Here is a 21,832-nt window from a genome sequence, read left to right on the forward strand (position 1 = left end):
ATATAATACAATCTTGTATTTGTATGTTCATACTGTTTAAAAACAGCCTCTGTTTTACAAAATGTGGTGGGTTGCCAGTTGGGCTTTTACTGGGCTTGTTTTCATAGAGCTGGTTGTTTGTTTTTATCGCGAGATCTGGCAACATTGGTCTGACCTGCCGAGAAGCTCCTCACCCTGGCTGAGGTCCTTTCAGCCTCTCGTGTCCAGGATCTCACTCTCGTGACCACAGGTGAAGGCTGTATCGCGTACGGCCCAGTGTACTGGGAGGTTCGCCTTTGGGTCCGGTTCATTCTTCAGCCTCATTTCAGCGGACGAAGCCCCGATCCGCTGGTGTCTCTAACTCCGTCCTACTAGCTCATCTTTACCACGAGACATGGTCTTACTCCCACAGAGCACACAGACTCACGTCCATCCATCCATTATCTTCACCTGCTTATTCCTTTACAGGTTGCGGGGGTCACTGGTGCCCATATCCAGCAGTCACTATGCAAGAGGTGGGGGACACCCTGGACAGGTCTCCAGTCCATCACAGGGACACATCGAGACAAACAAGAAAAACTAGGGACAATTTGGAGTTACCAATCAGTCTGACATGCATGTTTTTGGTCTGTGGGAGGAAACCAGAGTACCCGGAGAAAACATACATGCACAGAGGGAACATGCAAACTCCACCCAGAAAGGCCCCTGGCTGGGATTTGATCCTGCGACCTTCTCGCTGAGAGGCGACAGCTCTACCCACTGAGTCACCGTGCCGCCCGCATCGTGAAGTCATTTTTCTGTTTTGCATGTTTGTGTGAGTTTTTTTCCTCCTCAAGTTGCAGCACGTCGAGCTCTGAAAACGGCCTGAAGTTACACCCATTTACACCAAATCTCACAAACACTTTGTCACGGACTCTGACTGTTTGTTGCAGCTTTTCATCCCGATGAGCACGGAGACGTTTCCAGAACCATTCAGAACTGGATTCGATGACGGTTTTTATTCTGGCCACACAACAGAAGCAGATTTGCAAACGAAATGTTCGTGTCCGAATGATGATGCTAGTATAAAGTTTATTTTCCAGTTTTTTTATCCCCCCCCCCCACACACACACACTTTTTTTTTGGCTTTTTCTGCATTTTAAGCCGTTCATAAATCAAAACCTTCAGCTCATTCAGGATAATGATACTGTGACTTTTCTTTATGTAACTTTTATATGTGAATACAAATACTTTTCATATAAAAGTACACTTCAGGTTGGTTTTTTTTTAACGTTTTCTCATGTACTGCTTCAGCTCAAGCCTCAGATTAAAATTTTTAATGCTACTTTTAGCGTTTAGCAACGATTGTTTCTTTTAGCTTTTAGCTACTGTTCTGCTATATTTAATTACTTACTTTTGCTTTAAGCCACATATTTACTACTTTTAGCTTTTCTTAGTCTTTTGACATTATTAGCTAGCATTTTGTTACATTTAGCTTTAGGTAAAGTGTTTTCTTAATTATAGTTTTTAGCTACTGTTCTGTTATTTTTAACTAGCCTTTTGCTACTTTTGTTTTAGCCACCCATTTACTACGTTAACTTTTTCTTGGTCTTTTGATTCTTTTTGCTAGTGTTTTGTTACTTTAAGCTTTAGTGGGTGTTTTGCTACCTTTAAGTTTTGGCAGCCTGTTTGCTATACTTGGGTTTTAGCTAGTGTTGAATTATTTAACTAGCATTTTGCTATTATCAGCTTTAAGTTAGCAAATTGGTTTATTTAGCTTTTAGTTAGTGTTTTGCTCCTTTTAGCTTTTGCCAAAGTTTTGCTGCGTTTTACATTTAGCTAGCTTTTAGCAATATTTAGCATTTAGCTGGTGTTTGGTAAGTTGTCGAGAGCATTGTGTTACTATTAGCTTTTAATTAGCGTTTTGTTTTTATTTTTTATCAAGTGTTTTGCTACCTTTAGCTGTAGCCAGCGTTTTCTACTTTTGGCAGTGTGCTTGTTATACTTGGGCTTTAGCTAGTGTTATATTACAGTATTTAGCATTTTGCTATTATCAACTTTGGGTTAGCAAATTGGTTTGTTTAGTTTTTTGCTAATGTTTTGCTCTTTTTTTCATTTAGCTAACTTTTAGCTATATTAAGCATTTAGCTAGCTTGCTAGCTGGAAGTTGGTTCCACAAGAGAGGAGCCTGACAACTGAAAGATCTTCCTCCCATTCTGAAACTCTAGGAACCACAAGTAAGCCTGCAGTCTGAGAGTGAAGTGCTCTGTTAGGAAGTTACGGAACAATAATATCTGTAATATAAGATGGAGCTAGGTTGTTGAGGGCTTTGTAGGTTTTGAAGTAAGACTTTGAATTCAGTTCTGGATTTGACAGGGAGCCACTGGAGAGAAACTTAAACTGGAGAAATATGATCTCTCCTTCTAACTCCAATTAAGACTCTGGCAGCAGCATTTTGGATCAAATGAAGACGTTTTAAAGAAGTATTTGGACATCCAGATAATAAACCGTTGCAATAGTCCAGTCTAGATGTGACAAATGCATGAACCAGTTTTAATGCATCATTTTTAGATCAGATGTTTCTAATGTTAGTGATATTATGCAGGTGGAAGAAGGCAGTTCTAGTAATGTTTTTAATGTGGGGGATAAAAGACATGTCCTGATCAAAAATAACACCAAGATTTTTAACATTAGAGCTGGAGGACAGATTAATGTCATCCAAGGAGGGAGAAAGACTGAAAAAATTATTCATAAGATGCTCAGGTCCAAAAATTAAAAGCTCAGTCTTGTCAGAAAATTTAGGGTCATCCATGTTTTTATGTCTTTAAGACATGCTTGTAGTCTAAGTAGCTGATTGGATTCATTTGGTTTCATGGACAAATATAACTGTGTATCATCAGCATAACAATGAAATTTATCCCATGCTGTTTAATAACTTTACCTAATGGTGCCTAATTTTAGCTAGCGTTTGAGACTAAAGAAAGGTTGAATTGAATATTTTTAAGCTTCTTTTACTTTTTAGCGAATGTCCTGCTTCTTTTAGCTTTAACTCAGTTGTCAGTAAACTTCAGCTGTGCTTCAGCGTTCACACTGGATTTGTAGTTTCCATAAAATGCAGTTTCTTTAGGTATCCTTTTGTCATATTAGCACATTTTAATCAGTTAATTTATTTATTTTTTATTGTCAGATATTTTTGTTTTATTTTTAACTAACATTTGTGCTCTGACCCATTAATAACAAACACATAATGTAAAACATAGAAGAGGAGCTCACGCTCAGCTCTGCGTGACGCGAGCCGTTACGATGACAAATCACTGGTATTACTGAGATTATTTTTCACAACGGTTTCATAATTGTGAAATAACCTTTTCAGGATTGCTTCAGTGGTTTTTTTTAATCCCTGTCATTGATGAATTGACAGCTGAAACAATCTAAGCAGAACCTAATAAAACATGAACTTCTGATTACCCTTACAGAATATAAAAAGTGTGATTCATAATTCGGGTGTAATAATGTGTCGTCGGCTGAGTGTACTTCCTGGAAACCCACATCCAGGTCAACATGCAGACGACATGCTGCAATCCAATTCAATTCAATTTAGTTCATCTACATAGCTCCAAGTCACAACAAAAGGTGTCTCAGGGCACTGAACAGAAACATTCACGTACGTTAAAAATAAAAAATAAAATGGTAAGGAAGCAGCAGATTGTGCTGAATCTTCACTTTATCTCTCATTCTGAACAAGCACAAAGGAGATGGTGGAAAGGAAAAACTCCCTCATAACAGGAAGAAACCTCCAGCAAAAACAGGCTCAGGAAGAGTGGCCATCTGCTTCGACGGGTTGGGTTTGAGAGAACAGGAAGTAGAAACAGAAGAACACAGAATGGCAGGTCCGGGTGAACTTTCTATAGGAGGAAAGAAAACAAAAACATGTTAAGATAGAAATAATTACAAATACAAACAGAGTAGAGCGAGTAAAGACAGTAACAGAGTGAAGAAATGTGGTTAATTTGTCCTCCAACAGTCTAAGCCTACAGCAGCAGAACTGAGATAGCTCAAGAAACCCAAGCCAACCCTGACTATAGGATTTATCAAAAAGGAAAGTCTTAAAACTGGACAATGTGTCAGCCTCATGGATAGAAACTGGAAGTCGGTTCCACAAGAGAGGAGCCTGATAACTGAAAGCTCTGCCTCCCATTCTGCTTTTGGAAACTCTAGGAACCACAAGTAAACCTGCAGTCTGAGAGTGAAGTGCTCTGTTGGGAAAATATGGAACAATAAGATCTGTAAGATGGAGCTAGGTTGTTGAGTTTCAGATTAAATTGATGCAGTTTTAACTCCATTTCTCCTCCATCCTCCAAGCTGAGCTCAGTGCAGGGCCGGCCCAAGGCATAAGCAAACTAAGCGGCCGCTGAGGGTCCCGGGGCCACTAGGGGGCCCCTAAGTGTAATTGAGTTATTTTTAAAAAAATTGGTAATGATTTTTATGATTCTAATACTCACAATTTCATTATAAAGTTGTGATTTTTATTTACAATAATATTTTTAATAATAATATTTTTTATGATAATATATAGCATGTGTCAAACTCAAGGCCCGTGGGCCAAATCCGTCCCACTATAACCATTTCTGTGTCTCTCTTCACCCCAGGGGGCCACAGAAACAGAACTTCAAGATAACATTTATCAGTCAAATCAAATCAGTTTTTATGTTTATAATGCCAAATTACTCAAACATAAAATATTACATTTTTAGAAGTATCATCAAATGCAGATAAAGTTATATTTTACTCGTTTGTTTATAGGTAGTTTTTATCAACACATTGTGCCATGTCCGGCCTTTCGAGGACGTTCATGAGGTGGACGTGGACCAAAGTGAAAATGAGTTTGACACCCCTGCACTAGATGATATCTACATATAGGATCATGTGAACAGGGCTGTCAGAGTTATAATGACTTTATGTTCGGTGGGTGAATGATCTGATCTGTTGTGGTGTTCCACATTATTAGCAGAGGGCCCCAAATCAAATTTTGCTACGGAGGTTGGGCCAGCACTGGCTCAGTGACTTAAGTCCATCGAGCTGCTTCTGCTGCTGGGGATTATGGTGTGGAGTTCCTCAGACCAGGAGCATTGAACGTTTTGACGCCGGTGTGTGTCGTCACATCAGCAAACACTTCTCTCTCTCTCTCCCCCTACCAATCACTGTGAGCGTCTCTCGCCCATTTTTTATTTTTATCTGCTGTGTCATGTGGGAGTTCTGAGCTCCATCCCCGACTGTTCGGGCCATATGTGCTCGCCTGTCTCTTTCTAACCATCCCACCAACACACACATGCATGCACGTGCACACACGCCGTCATTCAGCACCCTCACATGCTGCACGCTGACAGACAAAAACACAACCACACTGTCTGCATGGCGGTTAAACAAAGACAGCATGTCCACCGGTCCCCGTCTCTGGTTCCAGGTTCGGTGTTAGAAGGTTCTGTGATTCTTGGATTGGACCCTTCAAGATAAAATGACTTTCTGCTCTTTCTGTAGAAACGTGTTAGAGAACTCTCCAGGCAGTTTAACATGTCTGATGGCTCGGGTGATGTTGTTTGCTCTCGCAGACATATTTTTTCTCCTCCATCCCTCCTACAGTGTTTTAATGCCAGGAATTATTTGTGTCAAGATTTGTCCCATGAGGAATCTCCCACGCTGATCTGAGACCGATCCAGTCTCAGAGCGGTTAGGAAAACTGTCACGAAATGGAGTCCACGGATTCGTGTCACAATTTGAAAATAAATGTAAATATATATATATCTTTCTAATCATTGAAAAACTCCTTTCATCTGAAACTTTTTCTTAATTTTCAATTTATTTGCTTGTTTCTGTTTTGTATATAGTATTTTTAAATATATCGTTAGGTTTGTCTGTTAGCAAAATATCTCGCGAACCACTGGGCAGATTTTAAAGAAGCTCTCAGAATGTGACCAATAGATGTGCAGCCTCAACCGATTGTTATTTGGAGTCACCAGGATTCAAGACGGCCACCACAGCTGCTCAACCTTAGCAAACCCACAAACGATCAGTCACTTTTAAACATATTGAAATAAAATTTAGAGTGGTGGTGGTTGAGAGTCATCCCCAGCAGATACTCTGAGCACTAACAGACTGAGCAGCATCTTTGTTTAAAACTCTGGCGTGAAAGGTGTCATGCAAAGTGTTAAAGTAATTTAAATAAATTTTCTGTTTTACTGCAAGAAATTGAAAACCTAAGGTTTGCTGAAGGAATGCCTATCACCCGCCGCTTTTCCTGCCAAAAAAAATCAAACTATAATCTTCTCGTGAGTCAAAGGGAGGGAGATAAAGATGTTTTGGTCAAACCTGGTAAACATGAGTTTTGTTTGTGCTCATCTATGCGTTGGGAATGACTCTCGGCTACTACCACAAAACTATCTCAATATCTGTGAAATGAACAGATTTAAATCTGCAACCGCCAACGATTACTTTGAGAGTTTCATTAAAATGCAACAAATGGTTTATCTTATATTTTTTAACTTCACAAACTAACAAACACACACAGACATGGGGAAAAAACATGATCACCCTTTAGCCTTAAATCGGCGGGCGATAAATGTGACGTGAGCAAACAGACCAACTCAGGTTCTCCAGACTCCTCTGGTTTTAGTTTAGTCTGATTTGATGGTTTTGATGAGACACAAGTGGAAATAATTTCAATTCAGTTTATTTATATAATGTCAGGTCACAACAGAAGTCGTCTCAGGGCACTGAACAAAAATATCCTCGTGCATAAAAATCAAGTTAATAACATTATTTCTCTGAGGAGCAGACTGCTTTGAGGTGAACTTCATCACAGACTCTCATCTTGAACAAGCATGAAGGCGACAGTGGGAAGGAAAAACTCCCACGTGAGGAAGAAACCTTTAGCACAGGGGTGCCCAAACTTATTCTCTGATTTTAAATCGATCAGAGCGCCGTGGGTCAAATACAATAATATAATGCATGAAATGCAAATAATTCTTGAATTAAAGTCCATTTATTTATTATACAGTTATTTCTGTATAAAGAACATTACAGAGCATGGCTGCATTGGTGGTGGGGGTGTGGGGGTCCTCCCCCCAGAGAATTTTAAATAAAGTAGATGCCATTTCCTGCATTTGGTGTATTTTACAAAGGTGTAGTGAACTAGGCCTGAGGTCAAGTCCTGACCTTAAGGACCATAGGGGACAGAACTTGTCATTTCATTGATTTGAATCCAGAAATACAGGTTGACTCATCCTGAGGCTTTCTTTCTTGAATTGATCAAGTGAAAGAACTCTCTTTTGATTATCATTACTATTTTACAAATGTTTGATAATCAAATTGTGTTAGTTCAAACAATGTTTAAATGTTGAAGTGAACTACTCATTTTTATTAACTGTGAAACAGTAATAATGATTCTTAATCCTCATTCAAAGTGAAATCAAGTTGGAATATGTTACAGAGTAATGATTCAATTTCTTGATCGTCTGTTTGAAGTGAGCAAGTGTGTAAGTTGGTCAAAGTTCAAGTTTTGGTCAACTGCAAGTTTACTGAAAAAGAAATGTCATGTTTAACTTTTACAGCAAGATACTAGAGAAGTGACTCCACGAAGTCTGAAGTTCTTCATAACAATCTTCTGTCTGTTCTTAAACAATCTTAATCTTTTTCCTTGACTTTTCATAACACCTTACATTACAAAACACACCTCTGTTTTGGTCCATCGACCAATCAGAAACTCCCAAATGAACCGGAAGTGAGCTTTCTTTAAATGTTGGTACTTCCTAGTTCAATCCAGTTGGAGTAGATGGAGAGTTCTGCAAGAGGTTCCACCTCCAGTTGGAGTCGGGTGGAGAGTTTGCAGCTCCAGTCGTTTGGGAGAACAGAAGTCCAGCCATGATTCAAAGCTCTTCCGAGTATTGGGATTATGACATCTTCCACCTCTGAGTGGAACTCTGATGGACCCCACTCATGTGAAGTCCACTCGTGAGGTGAACTGTTGTTGACGAAGTCCCGCCACCACTCCGGACGGTTCTCTGCCATCCTACGGAGACGCTGGACCGGTAGCTTAACTGGAGCTCCGCTTCCACTGATTCATCGTCAGAGAGGTAATGAGTCAAGTTGACTACCGAGCGTACCGAGGAAAGCTGGGTCGAATGGAGGGTGTCGTTCTGTCCAACACTTTTCAATCACACACACCATCTCCCTCCCTCTAAACTTCAATCTTTAAACTCTTCTATCTGCTAAGAAATTAATCCAGATATTTTTAGAAATGTCTGAAGAAAAGTTTTTCAACCACCGCCGTGTGGTTAATGTCTGTTGTACTGCTGCTAGCTAGAAAACAATCGCCGTATTGTTTACTCCTCGTAAAACTGATTAATAAGCTGTCGTTATTTTCAATTTTTGCCAATTAATGTAAATGTGTGATGTGTTAAACTTGATTCTGTTAATAAATGACCCACTGTCGTTGGTGAGTCAAAGATAATTAACGCTTCCGTCCACATTTTTAATTATTCAATGCACGTACATTATACAGTCCAGAAAAATGAAAGAATCCGTTTTATCTATGAATATATGACAGCATATGTTCATTCTACAAAGGTATTACAGTAGATTAACACAAAACAAAAGATGTAAACTCTGCTATTATTGAAATCTCTGACTGCAAAGCTGCAGCTCTGCAGGTAAGGGGCGTTCACTTCAGGACAAATTGAAGTCGCTGACTGGTCACTTGCTGACGTGGCTGCTGGATTGATTGACAGGTGGCGGGACTCGTGCAAAAAAATTATAGATTTTACTGGCTAGTTTGAGACTGTTGTCATTTAGTTCATATTTATACAATATTTATTCAACATTTTGGTGAATCTAAGAGTTGAGAACTGTTTCCTCACAAAATCCTAATGATTTTTCAGAGATGCTGAGTTCAAATTTAGGGGCGCTCAAGAAAGATATGTGGCGGGCGCCTACATGATGCTCGGCTCCGTCAAAGGAGATGTTATTCAGCAGCAAGAAACTTTCGAGAGACAGAATGAAGTCTGTCAAAATAAAATATAAATTATTAAAATTTAAAAAATGAATGTATAAATTAGTCACTCCAGCTGTGTAGTGTCATTACAGTGGTCATTGGGCCAACTCTCCATCTAACATTAAACTTGGAATGACTGAGTTTAAACACATTGATTCTTCAAAGGAAATTGTAATATAGTAATGAGGACAGCCTGGCGGGCCAACTTTGGCCCACGGGCCCCACTTTGGGCACCCCTGCTTTAGCAGAACCAGGCTCAGGACAAACTGCTTGGACCGGCTGGGTTTGAGAGGAACAGGAAGGAGGAACAGATACACAATGGCAGGTCAAGAATCACATGTTAAGATAGAATTCGTATCAAATGAAAACTATTCAGTTTTAACAATTCATTAGGGAAATGAGGTCATAACAAGCCAACCCTTACTATAGGATTTATCAAAAAGGAAAGTCTTAAAACTGGACAACGTGTCAGCCTCATGGACAGAAACTGGAAGTTGGTTTCACAAGAGAGGAGCCTGAAAACTGAAGGATCTTCCTCCCATTCTGCTTGTGGAAACTCTAGGAACCGCGAGTAAGCCTGCAGCGTGAGAGCAAAAATATTAGGAAAATATGTAACAATAAGATCTGTAATATAAGATGGAGCTAGGTTGTTGAGAGCTTTGTAGGTTAAACGTAAGATTTTAAATTAAATTATGGATTTGACAAGGAGCCAGTGGAGAGAAGCTAAAACTGGAGAGATGTGATCTCTCCCAGTAACTCCAGCTCAGACTCTGGCAGCAGCATTTTGGATCAACTGAAGACTTTTTAAAGAATATCTGGACACCCAGACAACCCAATAAAATCAAAACTATCCAGTCTTGTGACTTACGCCTTTTATTCATTATTATTTTGTTGTTCATTTCCAGAACTTCTTTCTCCCACTTTATCTGGATTTTATTCAGGGAAAATTCAAACCGGCTCAAACAAAACATGTTTTTCAAATATTTGACCCCAGCCTGACTTATCACTGTAACTTCCTGTTCCTGCTCCCCTGTGGAGCCCAAACCCTGATTACTGCTCTGCTCAACATCAACCAGAACCCTCTGCGAGCCGTGCGTGCGTGCGTGCGTGTGCAAGTATGCATGTGTGTGACTGGTTGTAATTGGGGCACTGGTGCTGCTGGCCAGTCGGCTTAGTGCTTCAGGAATGAATGGAATGCTATTTCACACACACACACACACATGTGCACGCACACACACATACACACGATGTGTTGTAGGATGTTTGCAGAGTTTTTTAGAGCAGGGGAGCGTCCTGCTGCATTTTAATTCAGAGACAATGAAAGTTTTTCTTGAAAGGAATGCATGTCGCCCGCCGCCTTTCACTCACGAGTAAAATCATTTTACGATGAGAAATGACAGCGTTGTAGTCATTTTGGATAATTCTCCAAAAATAAAGTTATTTTAATGCGAGACCTCACACTCGGGAGCATGTGTTGGAATGACACTCAGCGACGAGCTCAACAAATTTTATCTCCACGTTTATAAAACGGACTGAGTTTGAACCGTTTTTGTCTTGTCTAATGTGAATTAGCGAAGGCCGCCGCTATGATTTCACTCCAAAATGCTATCGGTTGTAGATATACGATGTATGATTACGTCCAAGAGTTTCATTCAGCGTCTGTCCTGTGGTTCACGAGAATTTTTGCTAACAGGCAAAGCCTCCAATAGTTAATGCTACAGTTTTAATCAAAGACGTCACATCGTGTGCGGCACTTGGACCATTTGTGGTGAATGACTCCCAGCTGCAAACACGTTAAATTATGGGTCAATATGTATAAAATTTACTGTTTTAATTAGCTTTGCATTTACCTGTGACGGCCATCTTGAATTGAGTTGACTACAAAAAGTAATTGATGTCCAAAACCAGTGATTACTCTCTGGAAGCTTCATTAAAATGAGATATTTGGTTAACACAAACGAATGAACTCATACAAGTAAAAACACTATTGTTCCGCCTTTGGGCGATAGAGAAATTGCTTTTCTTGTGAAAATGCAGTGTGAATGAAAGCAGAAGAACTTGCTGAAAAACAGCTGAAATGCAGCTTAACTGGAAGAACAAGCCAAATTTAGCAGAAGAAAGCAGAAATAACACATATGTCCTGAATTAGGGCTAAATAAGTAAAAATGAGCACATAAATAGTTAATTAGCTAAAAAAAATAAATGCTGAAATTTGGGGGGGAAAGAGCGGAAACTGAAAAGTCAGAAAGAAACCTAAGTTGCCAGAAGGAAGTGGCCAAAAATGAATAAATAAATAAAATGTAAAAAAAAAACTGGAAATGATCTGAAAAAGCAGAAATTTGCACAAAACAGCTGAACAAAGAAGCAGAAAGAAGCTGAAATTACCAGAAGGGAATGGAAACCGCACCATTGTGCCTAATTAGTCTGAAAGAAGCGGAAGTGAGCACATAAAAGTGGAAGTTATCTGAAAAAAATCTGAAATAAAAATAAAATAAGAACAGCTTAATAGTAGCTAAAGAATCAGAAAGAAGCTTAAATTACCAAAAGGATGTGGAGAGAGCACAATTGTGCCCATTTAGGCTGAAAGAAGTAAATGAGCACAAAAAATGGAAATTATCTGAAGCAAGCAGAAATTTGCAGACCCACAAAAAGCTGAAAAGTAGCTAAAAAAGCTGAAAGTAGCTTAAATTACCAGAAGCAAATGGAGAGAGCACATTTTTGCTGAATTAGGCTGAAAAAAGTTTAAATGAGTGCAAAAAATGTGGAATTAACTGAAAAACGTAAAATTAGCCTGAAAACAGCTAAATAGTAGCTGATATACAGGTAGCAGAAATAAGCTGAAAGGAGCATAGCAAGCTGAAATTAGCAGAAAGACGTTAGAAGAAGCACAAAACAACTGAAAAAGCAGCTGAAAATACTGAAAGTAGCTGAAAAAATGTTTAAATTTGCACAGAAGAAGCTGAACTGGAAGAAAACGTGAAAGGAGCAGTAAACGGTTGTAAACAGATGCAAATATTTTACACAATTAAAGTGTGTCTTTGTTTCCATTAAAGCACCAGCATCAACTCTTTTCTCAGATCGTCGTGCCTCAGTTTGTGACACGCGTTGTGTAAAGGTTTAAGAGTTCTCGGCAGTCTGCCGCACAAAGAGCTCTTGTTTGCTCTCGAACAAAGCAGAGCAGGGACGTATTCCTGTTCTCCTCTCGCTGCCATGCCGGTTTGTCTGCTCACGACTCCAAGAGTGGGTGGTAAAAAATGAGTTTACACAAAGGACACACGCATGCCGACACTTACACACTCTGGTGGTGGAGGACTGAGAGCTGGAAGGAAGTGTTTGGTTTGTGCATCTGCTGCATTGTTGCTTTTTTCTCTGTCACATCGTGAGCCAATCAAAGAGATCCAAACCAAACATGACCAGGCAGGAGGAGTGTGTTCACCCTCATTTGAACATTTCCTTCCACACTGACACATCACTCCTCCTTCCGCTGAGCTCAACTTCTGCAGCTCGTTGACTTCCAGGCCTCACGGTTCATCCTGTGATGACCCCTTGGCACGAGCTTGGCGGTGGCTTCTCTCTGTCCTCGGAGTCAGCTCTCCCTCCGTCTCTCATTGTCTTGAGAGAGGTTGCCGGGTTGTTGCACTAGACTGTCTGCCTTTAAATATTTAATGTACGTGGCGCTGCCTCTCTGGGAGGGAGATAAAGAGGGAGTCAGGGTGGCAGATATATTGATGAGGCACATGGAGAACAGAGGACTGCATGGAGGGCGTGGAGAGAGGACGGTTAGAAAAAAACGAGGGATAAAAGGACAAAGGAGACGCTGAACTGCACTCAGATGCTTGTCTGGAGGTGTTTTAATATTCATTAAAATTGGCCTGTAATGATACAGACGAGCTTTAAGCTACTTCTGGTTTTGAAAAGTAGACGGTCTCAGACTCAGGGGTGCCCAAATCCTGGTCCTCGGGGGCCACTATAGAGGTTTCTCTGCTTTGACACACCTGATTTACTGTAAATGAATGAGTGATTAACAGGCTGACGCAGAACTTGAAGAACGTGCAGGATAGTGGCCCTCGAGGGCCAGGATTGGACACCACTTGTAGTGGGGTTGGTACAGGGGTTGGGTGACCATTTTACGCTGCGGGGGTGCTTGACTCCGACGATTCAGGGACTCCTGTGATCCTGACGTTGCTCCTTCTCATATGCCCCTCCACGATCTCGGACCTCTTCTTCAGCCACCTCGATCCGCAGCTCCGTCACAGTACAGCGCAGAACTTCCACTTTGTCTGACCAGTTAGAGAGCCACTTTGTCTGACCAGTTAGAGAGCCACTTTGTCTGACCAGTTAGAGAGCCCGTCTGCAGCTTCCTTCACTCAGTCTCACCTGGTCAGTTCCTGCTCTGAGGGCCGTGATGCTGTTAACGACCTCCGCCTTCGCCGCTCGGAGCTCGCCCTTAATAAAGTTAAGATCTTCTGCCAGGGCAGCCTTCATCTCCAACTAGGGCTGTCACGATAACAAATTTTGATGGGCGATTAATCGTCTCAGAAATTATTGCGATAAACGATAATATTGTTTGAAATTTGACAATAGGAAGTACTGTCAAATTTAAGAAGAAATGTTGGTTAATTTTTGTGTGTTGTAGCTTCTTTTGACCACTGGATGGCAGTATAAGACTGTTTGAACCAAAGGATGGATAGTGAGGGAGCAAGTGGCTCTTTAAGAAAAATGGGAGGGAGGCCCTTTGACGTGACATGGGCTGTCTCTCTTCGTTTTTCAAAATGGTGGACGCTCGGTGTGGTTTGAGCTTTTGAGGATAGCATTTTTCACGCAAAGCTTTTAAATGAAAAAACAACCAGTAAACAAGTTCTCAGCTACTTTTTGCAGAGAAAAACAACTTTTTACACGAAGGCACGAGTTTCAACCGTGAATTTTGGAGCTTTGACAAGACGGAGGTTTATTCCTGAAGCTTGTTAGCTTAGCTCGTAGCTTAGCTTCTCGGCTTAGCTGTTTTTAACGATCCAAAAACGTGATTTTGGACGATTAAAACGTATTTTAAAGAGAAAAGAGAAGGGGGGGGGGTCAGTGAACAACACAGGAATTGAGCTTTTTGTCATCCAGTGTCTTCAGTAGAAAGAGAGAGACACAAAGAAACGATAAAGTCGATAAATGAAAATGAGGTAGATAATTTTCATTTATCGTGCGATTAATTGATTTGTTGTTTATCGCGACAGGCCTACCTCCAACCTACCGTAATTATCACTGAAATATCAGTTTTTATTGAAGCCAGAACGTCTGACTTCAGGGCTGACGGGAGCGCAGCGAGAATGTGCGTTATCGTTCTGCCGCCATCTTGAATCCCTGGGTGACCATTTAAGAAGGTAAACATTTGTTCCAGGCTTGTTTCTTCAAACAGTTCTGGAAAAGCGCTTGAGGAATTCACCAAGATCATGATAGGTAGGTCTACAACAGTTTTGGGATGTTGTGGTGGTTTAGTAGGCACTTTCACAAAGCAGTCCCCTAAAATGGCTGCAAAGCTAAGACCGCCTCTGATCATTCACAAGCTGGTGCCACGTCCCGCAGATATGAGATTTCAGAAATGACGTGAGCTTTGAGGAACCAAAAAAGGACCTCAGTTGTTTAGGCTTTAAAATCCTGCAGCCGGGTGGTCGCACAGAGCGTATGTCAATCACATTCTTGAGCTGACTCATCTTTTCACATGTCAACCATTATGGCTCTGTTACTACCTGGCTCGGTGGAACAAAGTTGAATCAGAAGTGCTTCGAGCCTCCTTACTGCCTCGGCCTGTCCAGAAGTCTAACCAAGGCGGACGGAAGTGGTTTCAGAGCCTGTTCTGGTGGAAGCTCATTGGGTACTGGGAGGAACGTGGGGGCGCACGTATCTTCTGGCTTAGGCTGAAATCACAATCCTGACATAGGAGCAAGCTGCCAAAGTTCATGCTCAATAATCCAGGTAAAAATCCAACAATGTTCAGTCAGGTCGTCTGGATGGTTTCTCCTCAGAGGAGTTGACGGGGGGGAGGGTGGGCCCTGGAGGCCATCTTAAGACAAGCAAACTGTTTTTTCCACTATGGAGTGCTGTTTGTGGGATTCAGTTTGTTTGGTGGCTCCTCAGATTGAAGAAGTCCTTTGGATGAAACGTCTCGGCAAAAAAAAAAAAAAAAAAAAAAGAAACCGTCCGGATGACCTGACTGAACATTGTAGGAACAAACTGGTGCGAATGGGATACCTACTGGTACATCCTTATATGTTCCGCAAGAGTTGATGCAGATTAAAAAAAAAAAAAAAAAATTTAAAAACTGGTCCAAGTTAATCTGTCTTCATTTCTAAAAAGTACTTACTGTAAGTAGAATGTATCATAAGCACGTGGGTGGCTGCCAAGGTTGGGAACAAAATGTAAAACGTGGGCGGAGGTGGACAAGAAAATAATGTGCACGACCAAGAATGCAGTTTTGCAGGTCGTTCACACAAAAATAGGCCAAGATGTTCAAAAACGGTCTGTTCAAAATGCAGCCTCGCGGCTCTCGGGTCACGCTCAGAATTCAGAGACTGCAATGAAAAATGTGCATATTTTCTTTAAAACTTTCACTTCACACACTTTTAAACCTGTAGCAGTTGCAGCTCAATGAGGTATCACCTTTGAGGAGTGAGCGGCCACTTCCTGCAGCCGTAATAAAATAACTCGGCTGCTGAAACTTAATCTACTCGGTGCATTATTCTCCCCTGGGAGGATCTTATCCTCCTGCTTATTCAAATCCATACTTTTATTTTGACCAGTTGCCATTTAAGCCTCTTCCTGTGGTGCATTCATGACCTGCTGTTAAGCTCAGGTGTTCTTTAAACTGCAGCTTTTCATGCAGGTATGCTATTTATAGCCCCCCCCCCCCCCCCCACACACACACACACACACACCTGGGTGTTTACACTCTGAGCAGACCTGAAGCCTCTTGTTGAGAAAGAAGAGGCGGTGACCAAACTCACCATGACGGCCGGAAAGGAGGAACACGTTTTCTGCAGAATCAGCCAAAACAAAGCACTGAAAAACAAAGATGTTCTTGATTTTTTTTATTACAGTGCAAATTAAACTCACAGGTTTGAATAAAAAGAGGCTTGCATTGATAAATAACAAAAATAATAAAGTGATCTTGGTGATATGCACAAGGTGTTGTTCAAAAACAAAAACTATATAAAGCCAGGAGGAAAAAAAAACTTCTAAACAATAAAAACACACATTTGTGTCTCAAGATCAGATGTGCCATGATCCCAAAGGATGCTGGGTAATAATGCTAATGATGCTATAATGAGATGCACATGCCCTCTGTGATTAAGGAACATGTTTCTTTTCAAAATATGATAATTTCCTCACAACACTTTCCCTCATATGGTCCTGAAGTGAAAACTACAAAAACACAAAATGCTCACAACTCCAAATTTCAGTCTTGATTGTAAAAATGTAATGATGAGATGATTTAATCATAAAAAAGAAGAAAAGGAGCATAAAGTCCTCTCATTATCACTGCTCAAAGACATACAGTACATTTGCAAGCTAAAACTGTACTTGTTGAAATAAAGATTTTATTATTATTATTTTTTATCTCTGTCGCAACCTCGCTTCTTACTCTTTACCCTGCCTTTGTCTTTTTTTCTCGCTCTGTGGATCATATTAAGATAAATTTACAAACGAGAAAACTTAAATCAGAAAGAGTTAAGATACTCTGAAATGGGATTGTACAGAACAGTCACCATCTTACCTGTTGTAGATAGCTATTTGAACAAGTCAAATTTATTTATAAAGCACATTTAAAACAGCAGCTGTTACCAAAGTGCTCAACAATAAGATAAAGGCAGTAAATTAAAAAAAAAAGATAATAATAATATTGTAATTAAAAGCATCAAAATTGCAACATAATAACACAAAAACAACGAGAAACAGTGAGTTACTAAATAAAACCATACTGTTTTTAGGAGAGATTTAAAAACAGGAAGTGAAGTGGTCTGTCTAATGTTGGGGGGCAGATTGTTCCAAAGTTTAGAGCCCATGACTGAAAAGGCCCGATCTCCTCTGAGCTTCAGCCAAAAGAGGACGGTCCAATGATCTCAGCTCCCGAGAAGGAATATAAGGTTCAAGTAGCTCAGAGAGGTTTGAGGGTGTAAGACCATGAATGCACTTAAATGTCAACTGGATAATTTTTTAAAAATAAATTCTGACATGCACAGGGAGCCAGTGAAGGGAGGACAAAACTGGTCAAATATGTTCAAACCTACAAGTTCCTGTTAAGAGCCGAGCTGCAGCATTTTGGATAAGCTGAAGACGTGAAAGGGACACCTGGCTGACCCCAACATTAAGCGCGTTACAATGGTCCAGCTAGATCTGATTGTTGAAACTTAAAAAGTTTGAAGAATTGTGCATGAACTGTTTGGTTTTAAGGGCAGATAAAGCTGACAATCATCAGCATAGCAATGAAACAAAAGACCGTGCTTCCTCTGGATAGACCGTAAGGGGAATAGATATAATGAAAACAGAAGGGATCCAATAATAGAGCTTTGCGGGACCCCGCAGGAAAGAGGCACTGCAGCAGATAAACTGTTAACATTAACACAAAAACTCTTGTCCCTCAGAAAAGAACCATTCTAATGCTGCACCAGTAATCCCAACCCAGTGCTCAGAACATATGCTTCCACCTCCTAATCAAGGATTTAATAATGCTTTCTAAATAGTTTATTTATTTTAAACAATTCTTTATAAAACACTATTCACACATTAAAGCAAGGTCATTATAAATGTAGCTTCTCCAACTCAACTTTAATTGCCTAAAAAACAACTTTGTATTTACAAACTTGTGATTACATGCAGTTAATTTACTGAGAGTGTTGGACGCAGGACGACGTGACGCTCTGATTTCTAAATTTAGATCATAATGTGTGTTTTTGACTTCACGACGGCATCAGAACGAGTCCACGCGGGTCAGCTCGAGAAGCAACACCACGGACTGATGTCAATAATCCGACCACACACTGACTCACCCATCAGTCTCTCTAAATCCCTTAATCACTGTTATTTCACACTTTTGTGCCATGTCATCGTTACACAAGGCAACAACAAAGAAAAACAGCAAATACAAAAAAAGCAGCTGCAATTAAACATTTATTAAAACAGTTGTTTAATTTCCAAATTCTTTGGAAACACAAAGAGACGAGATGTTTTAAGTAGATATTTGAAGGATTGTTCGGCTGATTTGGAAGATTGGATTCATAGTTTGTTCCCATAAAGTCATAAAACCCACACTTTAGGTGCTCTCCGTTTTACTCCTCATTTTTCAATGGATTTAATAAATATTTGTTTATTTTTTGCGTCTCTAGTTTGCATACTTGTCAACAACCTGGTGAACAAACACTGATTTGGATTCAACACTTTATTTTAGGTGCATGAAAATAATTAGCAACCGCTGCTGGAAACAATGTGCATACGAGTGTGTTTCTTTGACTCTAGTGTTAGCAAAATATTTCATAATCCACTGGATAGATTTTATTGAAACACTGAACATAATCATTGAGTTTACATCAACAGCTCATTAAGTTTTGTTGTCATCTTGATTCAAAATGGCCTAAAATGTCTCTAAAGGCTGGTTTATACTCCATGACAAGTGACCAAGTTGTGTTTCGCTGACGTGGTTGCATCTTTTTTTCTCACCCCTCCCAAAACCCTAATTTGTGCACATCCCCCGTCAGAATATTGTCTTGCAGGGATATGTGCTAAATCTGAAAAAGTTAAGTCAGGTCATCTGGACGGATTCTTCTTGGTTGAAACGTTTCATCTGAAAGACTTCATCAGTCTGAGGCCACGCCACAAACTCAGTCCTATCCGCCTTATTCCTGGGGTTCTACCGTATAAAGGATTATGGGCACAACTTCCTGTCAGACAGGAAGTAGCAGTAAGCCTTGGTTAAACGTGGTAGTGGAAAACGAGCCGCGGCTTATTTGTTAGTACTTTGCATTAATTTTAGCAGATATGAAACTCTGTTTTGTTTTGTTTACATTTATTTAACAACCATAAAGTTGACTAAAATAGCCGTGCTGAGTTCAGGTACCTGTTGTGTTTGTGGTTACACAAACAACCAGACCAAACTAAATCAGTGGCTACAACAACAGAGTTCTGAACACGGACCCAACACAGAAAGAGTGTCTCTTGTTGTCAGTTTTTTTTTTTGCGACCTGTCAATCAATCCAGTAGGCGTGTCAGCAAATGACCATTCGGTGACCTCAATTTGTCCCGAAGGTAAATGCTCCTTGCCTGCGGAGCTGGGCTGCAGCCCATCAGGGTGTACGCTCGAGTATGACGTCTCAACTGTCTGCGGACAGCGTGCCTGAATCTGTGGGAGCCTTAAGTGCCCTGGTGGCCGCTTGCTATTCACAGAACCACCCTGAGGCAAACCTGGCCAAAGTGGTTCAAAATGTCCTGATGCATGCTCCATCCATCCGTCCATCCATCCATCCATCCATCCATCCATCCATCCATCCATCATCTTTACCGGCTTCTTCGCTTTTGGGTCGCTGGTGCCCATGTTCAGCTGTCACTGTGCGAGAGGCGGGGGGACACCTGGACATGTCTCCAGTCCATCACAGGGACACATGGAGACAAACGAGACAACCATTCCCTCCCTCTCTCTCTCTCTCTCTCTCTCTCTCTCTCTCTCTCTCGTTATCAGTCAGACTAACATGCATGTTTTTGATCTGTGGGAGGACACCGGAGTACCCGGAGCAAACCCACGCATGCACAGAGAGAACGTGCAAACTCCACCTAGAAAGGTCCTGAGCCGGGATTTATTTTTTCCATTCAACCTTTATTTACGCAGGGATTTGAACCAGCGACCTTCTCGCTGAGGGGCAACGACTCTACCCACTGCGCCACTGTGAACAATAGTATTTAAGTAAAACTGGCCCACCTGCAGCGAGTGATCATGTTTCTTCAGAACATCACTATTATCTGTTTGATCATAATAAGATTTAAACATCTGCGCAGCGTCACATCTGGCGGTGTTTGATTTGACCGCAGGCGTCTCATTCTAAGACTACGGAGACATTAGTGTCTGAACAGACACGTCTCTGAGGACGAGAACCCAAGCAGAATATTTGCATTACTTCCTGTCTGAGCCCACGCTCACGCTCACGAGCGCACATTTGTTTACGGAACAGGACACTAGTTGCATAAAAGCACTTCTAGATTAGAATCGTTTCAGTCGCGCCTTGTGAGACCAGCTTTTATTTAAGTAAAGTCAGTGTACGGCATGCAGATAACACCAGTGGGTGGATACGGCCCCGGGGCCCTCGGCTCAGAGGGGGCCCTAAATGCACTGTGGGTAAAAAAAAAAAAAAAAGCTGTAGTTTTAAAATGCCATCTTTTAAATTAATGAGATGAACTGGATTCTTCATGGCTCATCTAACGTGTCTGATTAAGTCTGTTTCTTTCAAGTGAGGGAGTTCAATGAGCCGGATTTTTATTAAAAGTAATTTAGATCTAAACTTCGACTTTCATCGAAGAAAAATAAAACCTCTGATCGAGACAAAACGCACGTCACTTTCTTGTTTGGCAATTCAAAAATATTTTTACTTTGTAAAACTGTGCATAATTTAGTTAAAATGACAAATAGCTCTCTGACAAAAGATATGGTCCAGTTGCATTATGGGAAATGTAGGATTTTAGTAGCTTGGCTGCAGAGCTGATTTATGGCATATAGAAGCAATATTTCTCATTTTATGTGCTGCAGGTTTTTAAATTTCATGTGCCGAGGGATCTTTTATTAACATTTTGCATCCAGATTTGGACAAAGTTGTGCAAAAGTTTTAATCCACCCTTAATGTCTTTCTTCTTTGCTTCAATGAGCCTGACTTTCTTGTAATCTCTATCGCCCTCTGCCAAAAATGTAAAATTTGAGCCATACTGTTTCTGTCTGTGTGTGTGTGTGTGAGCAACAGTCTGTTAGCAAAATATCTCATGACCTCCCAGGTGGATTTTAACAAAACTTTGAGAGAGCGAACAGTTAGGTTGTTGCAGTTCAGAGAATTAACACATGAAGAGAAGGAACCTGTTCGTTTATTTCTGACAAGCAGCCTCTGCAGGAGAGTTTTCATTTGTCTGGTGACACGGACGGATGCTGGATCCACGGTGCCGCTCGGTCCAGAGGTTGTGACCAGAACCAGCAGCTCAGATCGTGTTTGTGTGTTTAAACTCCTCCTGCAGAGTAAAATGTGAGTGGGATGAGAGGCAGGAAGACAGGAAGAGTCAGGAAGAGGAGGGGGAGAGGCTGCCTGCAAACCATGAACTGGACTCTGGATGGATGGATGGATGGATGGATGGATGGATGGATGGATGGATGGATGGATAGATAAATAGAAAAGTGATTGGTTGACAGATCAATAGAAAGATGGGTAGTTAAACTGATGGATGATCGATCCATCCATCCATCCATCCATCCATCCATCCATCCATCCATCAATCCATCCCTCCATCCATCATCCATCTGTCTAGCCATCCATTCCTCCATCCATCATTCATCAATCTATCAGTCTATCATCCATCCATCCACCAATCTATCATCCATCCATCATCCATCCCTCCATCAGGTTATCATCCATGCATCAATCTATCATCATCCATCATCCATCTGTTTATCATCCATCCATCCCTCCATCCATTTATCAGTGTATCAACCATCCATCCATCCATTCATCAATCTATCATCCATCCATCCATCCATCCATCATCCATCCATCCATCCACCCATCTATCATCCATCCATCCATCCATCCATCCATCCAT

The sequence above is a fragment of the Nematolebias whitei genome, chromosome 16, assembly GCF_014905685.2.
Source record: "Nematolebias whitei isolate Nwh7 chromosome 16, NemWhi1, whole genome shotgun sequence".
NCBI classification, from domain to species: Eukaryota; Metazoa; Chordata; class Actinopteri; order Cyprinodontiformes; family Rivulidae; genus Nematolebias; species Nematolebias whitei.